A 10,000-nucleotide genomic window follows, 5' to 3' on the forward strand; every position below is an offset into this window, starting at 1 on the left:
GACGAGGGGTCACATTTCAAATTGGCAACTCTGCGCTTAACTCTCTCCTTACCAGCCATTTTCAGGATTTTCCCCAAAACGTCACACCCAACTAACACAAAAATAGATTTTTTATCACTGATATTTTACTCAGACATAATAGTAATAGCAGTAAGTTGCAAGTCCCTTAAGTTCTTGCTTGCGGTACAAAATTTCTTTAGCAAAACATATTCTACAGCACACTGTGTTCATTTTCTTTAAATTTTATGACGTAAAAAAGAAATTTGAATAAGAAAAATGTTGGTTGCATCGCAATGAATGTGACGATTTTCCTGAAGTTGGGATTGAGAGGGTTAACCCCCCCCCCCCCCCCCCGCCTTCCCCCCCAACCACTCACTCACCCACCCATCCATCCATCCATCCATCCACCCCACGCTCCCACCTATCCTTACTGACATGCGCAGACGACAATAAATTAAGTACTCACGCCGCTCTCGCTTACTCACCCTTGACATCACAAGTTCCACGTGGCATTGACTCGGGGTCTGCAACTTTTTGGCGACACAACTGCAGAAAATGTCAAGAGTTGTCACATAATAATATTATTATTATATAGATAGTATGCGCTTGGCTAAGAAGCTCACAACAAGATATGAAGTGAGTAGAAAAGTGCCAGAAGACAATAGAGAATAAAATTTTTTTTTTTTCGCGGCGGTGGTGGGGTTTGAACCTGCGACCTTATTGGTACGACAACTCCGCCTGGCAGGTGAGAGCGTGGCTCTACCGTGTGAGCTATCCACGAACACAAAAATATTCGTTTCAAACCCAAAGTCATTTCTAGATCCCTCTCTCGCCCACTTCTTGAGATCGCCGATTCGTTCGCCACCATCGCGAAGTAATTTTGACCAGCAGTTAAGCTTAATAGCCAATATTCTCATCACAAACATATAACATAGAAACGATTGAGACATTGAGTATGCTCCGGTGTATGGGGTGAATTTTTTAATTCAGAAAAGTGAGTGGAGCAGGCACTTATGTTGGTAACAACAAGATATGAAGTGAGTAGAAAAGTGCCAGAAGACAATAGAGAATAAAAATTTTTTTTCGCGGCGGTGGTGGGGTTTGAACCTGCGACCTTATTGGTACGACAACTCCGCCTGGCAGGTGAGAGCGTGGCTCTACCGTGTGAGCTATCCACGAACACAAAAATATTCGTTTCAAACCCAAAGTCATTTCTAGATCCCTCTCTCACCCACTTCTTGAGATCGCCGATTCGTTCGCCACCATCGCGAAGTAATTTTGACCAGCAGTTAAGCTTAATAGCCAATATTCTCATCACAAACATATAACATAGAAACGATTGAGACATTGAGTATGCTCCGGTGTATGGGGTGAATTTTTTAATTCAGAAAAGTGAGTGGAGCAGGCACTTATGTTGGTAACAACAAGATATGAAGTGAGTAGAAAAGTGCCAGAAGACAATAGAGAATAAAAATTTTTTTTCGCGGCGGTGGTGGGGTTTGAACCTGCGACCTTATTGGTACGACAACTCCGCCTGGCAGGTGAGAGCGTGGCTCTACCGTGTGAGCTATCCACGAACACAAAAATATTCGTTTCAAACCCAAAGTCATTTCTAGATCCCTCTCTCACCCACTTCTTGAGATCGCCGATTGGTTCGCCACCATCGCGAAGTAATTTTGACCAGCAGTTAAGCTTAATAGCCAATATTCTCATCACAAACATATAACATAGAAACGATTGAGACATTGAGTATGCTCCGGTGTATGGGGTGAATTTTTTAATTCAGAAAAGTGGTGGTGGCGAACGAATCGTACCAATAAGGTCGCAGGTTCAAACCCCACCACCGCCGCGGGAAAAAAATTTTTTATTCTCTATTGTCTTCTGGCACTTTTCTACTCACTTCATATCTTGTTGTTACCAACATAAGTGCCTGCTCCACTCACTTTTCTGAGCTAAGAAGCTCATAACATTGCCATCAGGAAGTATAACGGACCAACACACAAAACTGTGTGTAACGATGAACGTTTATAGTCAGGTTAATACAGTTTAGTGAGTATTACTCATAAACGCGGATGGCAAAATGCAATAACAAAGACCTGAGTGACGTCATCTTCGAACTATCTATAGATAGAACGAAGATGACGTCACTCATGCCTTTTTTATTGTTTTTTTTTTTGTCATCCACGTTTATGAATAAATTCTCACTAAACTGTATTAACCAGACTATAAACGTTTAAGGTTACACATAGTTTTGTGTATTGGTCCGTTATACTTCCGGATGGCAGTGTTATGAGCTTCTTAGCCAAGCGCAAACTATCTATAGATAGTGTGCGCTTGGCTAAGAAACTCACTCACAACAATGCCATTCGGAAGTATAACGGACCAATACACAAAACTATGTGTAACCTTAAACGTTTATAGTCTGGTTAATACAGTTTAGTGGGAATTACTCATAAACGTGGATGACAAAAACAATAACAAAGACCCGAGCGACGTCAATTTCATTCTATCTATATAATTACAAAAATATAAATAACAGATAACTTATAAAAGGAACGAAATTAACGTCTCTTGGCTCTTTGTTGTTGTTTTGAGACAGCCATTTTGGCCATTCGTTATCAGTTTGTGCGGCTTTCGGATAGGAAGGTCCTGGGTTCGAACCTCGCGCTCGGCGAATAGTTGAGTCCTTGGAAAAGGCTCTTTACTCACATTCTCTCACCGTACTCAGGTGTAAAATGAGTACCTGGCCGTTAAACAGCGCTGTCTCTGTCGGGAAAAAAAATGTAATATGTATCGCCTAACAGGCGTGATGTATCGTTCTACATGTTACATGTTGATGTTGGTCAGGGCCACCTGTTAAGCGCTTTGAGCACATTAAGTGGATATTGCGCAATATAAAAGCTCATTTTAACTATCTTGAACCAGGCGCGCCAGTCGTTAATTTATCAATTTGACATCTTAACGAATACAATTCCAATTTTCCTAGTCATTCATTTTTGTATTTGTGACCCGTCGTCTCAAAACGGTATTAACTCGGGATGGTTAAGATGCTAAAAATGGAATTTGTAGCCAGAAATATCAGACTTGTGTTGAGTTTATATGCTTTATAGAGGAGAAGGAATATCATATTTTACTGTGCTAAATACCAGCGTTTCATATTTTTAGCCAGTTTAACTATAATTTGACTTTTTAGCATCTGGTCCATCCCGACATAATACCGTTTTGAGACGAGGGGTCACATTTGTGAGTTGCTTTCACAAAACAACATTCTAAATAAGGGAGCAATGGGCATGATCTTTAGATAGTTCGAAGATGACGTCACTCAGGTCTTTGTTATTGATTTTTGTCATCCGCCTTTATGAGTTATTCTCACTGAACTGTATCAACCAGACTATAAACGTTTAAGGTTACACATAGTTTTGTGTGTTGGTCCGTTATACTTCCGGATGGCAATGTTATGAGCTTCTTTGCCAAGCGCAAACTATCTATAGATAGTTCGAAGATGACGTCACTCAGGCCTTTGTTATTGTTTTTGCCATCCGCGTTTGTGAGTTGCTCTCACTAAACTGTATTAACCAGACTATAAAAGTTCATGGTTACATAGAGTTTGTGTGTTGGTCCGTTATACTTCCGGATGGCAATGTTGTGAACTCCTTGGCCAAGCGCATTCTATCTATATGCGCTTGGCTAAGAAACTCACTCACAACAATGCCATCCGGAAGTATAACGGACCAACACACAAAACTGTGTGTATCTATGAACGTTTATAGTCAGGTTAATACAGTTCGGTGAGTATTACTCATGAACACGGATGGCAAAAAAAAAAAAAAAAAAAAAAAAAAAAAAACAACAATAACAAAGATCTGGGTGACGTCACCTTCGAATTACTTTAAGTGATTAGTTTTCACGACATTATATCAGAATTTTAACGTCAAAGGTAACACACAGTTTGTGTAATATGGCTGGCGGGTGTTGTGAGTATTTTACCTAAAGTATATCATCATTATGATAGATAGAATGCGCTTGGCCAAGGAGTTCACAACGTTGCCATCCGGAAGTATAACGGACCAACACACAAACTCTGTGTAACCATGAACTTTTATAGTCTGGTTAATACAGTTTAGTGAGAACAACTCACCAACGCATATGGCAAAAACAATAATAAAGGCCTGAGTGACGTCATCTTCGTTCTATCTTTTGATGCCACTTAAAATTATGATTAAAAAATTAAGATTGCCGACCCCCAAACAATACAAATTAATGGCAGCCCTCACGACTGACACGCACACGCACGCACACACACACACACACACACACACACACACACACACACACACACAAACAAACACACACACGCGAAGACCGACAAGCAGCGAGCTTTGATGGCAACAGTAATAATCTCAATAATAGCGGGTTTCTTTGTGTTCAAAAGGGCCGCCGTCGCCTCTCAGCCTCGCAGCCTCGCAGCAGCCTTGCACAGTTACAGCAACACCAACACACACACACACACACACACATACATACACTAACACACACGCACACCTCGCATTACATTCACACACTTCACACACTCACACACACACACTCACACACACACACACTGTAACTTCGCTGTCTGTTGTGTCGACCATATCCAACCAGTCGTGCATTACCGGTAAAATCTATTTCCATTCTATTCCACACTCTAACGGGATTTTCTTGTGATGTGTTTTGTTTATTTGTTGTTCATTCTTATTTCATTTCATCATAAAAAGTGACATTAAAAATTTATAGTGTTGACGTTCTATTTTTTTTTTAATTCTGAAGGATAAAATGTGGATTTATTATTTTCATGCTCTTCTGTTTTGGTGGTGAGTTTCATATAATATTAATATTATTTATGATCTTAAGTTAACGAAGGGAAGTTACGTTTCCCATTTCAGGGAGGCCTTCCGAAAGTTCCTACATCCCCAGTATTCTTTTTTTTTTTATAATAATGTTCTAGAAGGGGGTTTGGGAGGGGGGAAACTTTTAGTGGTTCTCACTAAGTTCTATCAATCAGACTATTGATGCTGTGCGTTAGGGTAAAGTGCTCGCAAGATCCGCCAACCAGATTTAAATGAAACATCACACACAGCTATGGGAAGGCCTTCCGAAAGCTCCTACATCCCCAGTATTCTTTTTTTTTTTATATAATAATGTTCTAGTAGGGGGTTTGGGAGGGGGGAAACTTACTACTAGAACATTATATAAAGAAAAAAAATACGGGGGATGTAGGAGCTTTCGGAAGGCCTCCCTCATTGATTGTTATTTTCCTTCTTTGGGTCTTTCTAACTTATATTTTTTGGCTATATATATATATATATTAAGGTTATACATAGTTGTGTGTGATGTTTCATTTATATCCGACTGGCGGATCTTGCGAGAACTTTACCCTAACGCACAGCATCAATTGATAGTCTGATTGATAGAACTTAGTGAGAACCACTCATAAAAATATATATTAAGGTTATACATAGTTGTGTGTGTGATGTTTCATTTATATCCGGCTGGCGGATCTTGCGAGAACTTTACCCTAACGCACAGCATCAATTGATAGTCTGATTGATAGAACTTAGTGAGAACCACTCATAAAAATATATATATTAAGGTTATACATAGTTGTGTGTGTGATGTTTCATTTATATCCGGCTGGCGGATCTTGCGAGAACTTTACCCTAACGCACAGCATCAATTGATAGTCTGATTGATAGAACTTAGTGAGAACCACTCATAAAAATATATATATTAAGGTTATACATAGTTGTGTGTGTGATGTTTCATTTATATCCGGCTGGCGGATCTTGCGAGCACTTTACCCTAACGCACAGCATCAATTGATAGTCTGATTGATAGAACTTAGTGAGAACCACTCATAATAATATATATATTAAGGTTATACATAGTTGTGTGTGTGATGTTTCATTTATATCCGGCTGGCGGATCTTGCGAGAACTTTACCCTAACGCTGGCTGAAAACATTAAGAAAAAGCTGAGTGACGTCAATTTCGTTTCCTCTCGTGTTGACGGATTTTTTTTTTGGTTCTGAATGATAAAATATGGATATTATTATATTATTTTCATGCTGTGTTTTGGTGGTGAGTATCGTTCATAATGTTATAATATTTATAATATAATAATAATAATAATAATAATAATAATAAATAATAATAATAATAATAATAATAATAATAATAATAATAATAATAATAATAATAATAATAATGTATACTTTATTCATCCAAAAAAAAATGGAAATTCGTTTACAGACGTGGTATTCATGAAAATGTATAAACACAAAGTTGAGAATCTATGGCGACAATGTATACACACACACACACACACACACACACACATACACACACACACATACACACACACATATATATATATATATATATATATATATATATATATATATATATATATATCTATATATATATATATATATATATATATATATATATATATATATATATATATATATATATTTAAATATAGGTAGTATGCAGATGACGTCACTCAGGCCTTTGTTATTGTTTTTGCCATCCGCGTTTGTGAGTTGTTCTCACTAAATTGTATTAACCAGACTATAAAAGTTCATGGTTACACAGAGTTTGTGTGTTGGTCCGTTATACTTCCGGATGGCAATGTTGTGAACTCCTTGGCCAAGCGCATTCTATCTATAGACATAGTTTGTATGTTTGATTGAGTAGAATGGACATCATATTTTAGGATGCGAATGCCAACAATTTATATTTTTGACCAGTTTAACATTTAATTTAGCTTTCAAGCATTTGGTTCGTTCCGACATAATACCATTTTGAGACGATGGGTCACAAATGTGTTGCAAGCGCTGTAAAACCCGTAAAAACAAAACAATTCGAATGTTTGAACTTTCCAGCAGGCAGCTCACAGCTCTATATTCATTGCAATCTAGACGGACCGTCCACTGGGGAAACTTTGCCTCTGCGAATTTGAAGCATTTTCAATAATCCCAGTTTCGTTGTAGTTATTGTAGTACCCGTTAAAAGACTTTTTAATCTTTATCAAAGGAAATAATTGCCACAAAACTAATCAATCTCTTAATTGGTACAAAATTGAAGAGGCAAAGTTTCCCCTTTAGGCAAAGTTTCCCCTTTAGGTAAAGTTTCCCCTTTAGGTAAAGTTATCCCTTTAGGCAAATTACCCCTTTAGACAAAGTTTCCCCTTTAGACAAAGTTTCCCCTTTAGGTAAAGTTACCCCTATAGACAAAGTTACCCCTTTAGACAAAGTTACCCCTTTAGACAAAGTTACCCCTTTAGACAAAGTTACCCCTTTAGGCAAAGTTACCCCTTTAGGCAAAGTTACCCCTTTAGACAAAGTTTCCCCTTTAGGCAAAGTTACCCCTTTAGACAAAGTTACCCCTTTAGACAAAGTTTCCCCTTTGGGCAAAGTTTCCCCTTTAGGCAAAGTTACCCCTTTAGAAAAAGTTACCCCTTTAGACAAAGTTTCCCCTTTAGGCAAAGTTTCCCCTTTAGGTAAAATTACCCTTTTAGGCAAAGTTTCCCCAGTTGACGTTAGTTTGAAGGCGAAGATCCCTACCGTTCTTATTCGTTCACTCCCGGATTGCTAAAACAAACACCGTGTCACGATAAAGATGTCTTGTCCTATGTAAATATAATATCGATGCGCAATAGGCATGCCTTGCCTTGCCTCGCCTTGACACGACACCGACATGGCATCGCTGTTTGGTAGGAAAAGCAAACACGGACATGCACCCGCCCGTCATCTCCCAGCTTGTCCAAATATACGGTCTGGCTGTACATCGAGGTTGCCAGAAGGAAAATAAAGTTAGAATTAACTAATTATTATTATTATTATTATTATTATTATTATTATTATTATTATTATTATTATTATTATTATTATTATTATTATTATTATTATTATTATTATTATTATTGTCGTTGTTATTACTGTTATTATTGTTATCGATAATGATATTATCATCATCATCATCATCATCATCATCATCATCATCATCATCATCATCATCATCATCATCATCATCATCATCATCATAACAAATTTATGCCCGACATTTATCTTAACTATTTCCCAAGTCTACACTAATTAAAGCTATTTGATGATTTTCATTGATAGCACGTCGCTGTTTAGATTTTAAAAAAAAATTAGGTACAGAGTTTTCAGCTAAATTGGTATTTGAATTCTCACTCCACAATTTGGCATTTTCGTGCCTTTTAAATTTGGCATTTTTTGGTGCCATTTAATTTGGCATTTTTTTCACGAAACATTCTGGCAAACTTGCTCTCTACAGATTATTTGCCTTATTAAGTCATAAAATAATCGTTTGGCCTACCCATCGTGTTTCATAACATTTCTGTCTGATGATTGATTCAATAACCCCGGCATGTCATACGGATTTGGAAGACGGAATCAGGTTCCAGTTATAGCTACGTGAACATATTTTGCACGTCTGATCTCCAAACGCAATTTTAGATAGAACGACGTTGTCGTCACTCAATTTCACTCAAGTCTTGAGTGACGTTAGCTTCATTTTATCTATTGTTTTGTGTGTTGGTCCGTTATATTTCCGGATGGCAATGTTGTAAGTTTCTTAGCCAAGCGCACTACATCTATAGACCCGTTTTTACATTGTTCTAATAGTCACCCGTTTGAGAGTATTTCCATTACAACAATGAATTAGATAATATGATATTGTATGTAAGCTTCCATTTTATTACAAAACCAGATCAAACGAACGTTTCGGGTTTCCCCTTTATCAACAAAACAGGATGAATGAAACACCACAGATGAATGATATAATGTGGTAGTGGCGTGAACAACGCCACTAACAAAGCCACTACCACATTATATCATTCATCTGTGGCGTTTCTTTCATCCTGTTTTGTTGATAAAGGGGAAACCCGAAACGTTCATTTGATCTGGTTTTGTAATACAATTGAAGGATATATACAATTTCATATTATTTGTGTCTTCAAGCATCGAGCAGCAACATTTCCGTTACAACCATGAGGCCATCACAATGTCGGTTGTCAGACCTGAAAAGAGGTATACGTCGAGTTACAAACAACCAACTCTATCGGAGAATGCGATGTCCTGGCGAGGTCGGCGGTTTAAAAATTGGTGTGTGTATGTTCGGTGGAGGGGTGGGGCTGGGGGGGGGGGGGGGGGGGGGGGATCATAGCCAAAACGCCTTTATTATGCAGCATTATTGCTTTTATCAGGATGAGGGAGATGGAGGAGGAGGAGGAGGAGGAGGAGAAGATATATATATATATATATATATATATATATATATATATATATATATATATATATATATATATATATATAGAGAGAGAGAGAGAGAGAGAGAGAGAGAGGGAGAGAGGTAGATAGATAGAGACAGAGAGAGAGGAGAGATAGATATATATAGAGAGATATATAGAGATAGAGAGAGATAGAGAGAGATAGATAGATAGATAGATAGATAGATAGATAGATAGATAGATAGATAGATAGATAGATAGATAGATAGATAGATAGAGAGAGAGATAGAGAGAAAGAGAGAGAGAGAAAGAGAGAGATAGAGAGAAAGAGAGAGAGAAAGAGAGAGAGAAAGAGAGAAAGAGAGAGAGAGAAAGAGAGAGAGAAAAAGAGAGAGAGAGGGAGAGAGGGAGAGAGGGAGGGAGGGAGAGAGAGAGAGAGAAAGAGAGAGAAAGAGAGAAATAGAGAGAGGGAGAAAGACAGAGAGAGAGAGAGAGATAGAGATAGAGACACACAAGCCAGAATGGCGACGATAGCTATATTGAATTTCTTTTGTTCTTTCCTCCCCTGGGCATTGGGGGTGAATTTGGTCTTTGATTTCTCTTGATGGCTGTTAGGCAGGGGGGATATGAAACAGGCAGACAGACAGACAGACACACACACACACACACACACACACACAGACACGCAGAGAGGGAGAGAGAGAGA

General features: G+C 38.1%; 1 protein-coding gene across 1 annotated transcript in view; it reads left to right on the forward strand.

Annotated features, from left to right (window-relative positions):
* Positions 1 to 4,486: 4,486 nt before the first annotated feature.
* LOC144979237 (uncharacterized) overlaps positions 4,487 to 10,000 on the forward strand; it is a gene marked incomplete at its 3' end in the record, with an annotated part of 269,055 nt that continues 263,541 nt past the window's right edge. Inside the window, exon 1 of the mRNA XM_078925845.1 lies at positions 4,487 to 4,850. The remainder of the gene's footprint in view (positions 4,851 to 10,000) is intronic.

This window comes from Berghia stephanieae, chromosome 9, assembly GCF_034508935.2.
Source record: "Berghia stephanieae isolate SIO BIC M18660-M18661 chromosome 9, UCSD_Bste_1.3, whole genome shotgun sequence".
Classification (NCBI taxonomy): domain Eukaryota; kingdom Metazoa; phylum Mollusca; class Gastropoda; order Nudibranchia; family Aeolidiidae; genus Berghia; species Berghia stephanieae.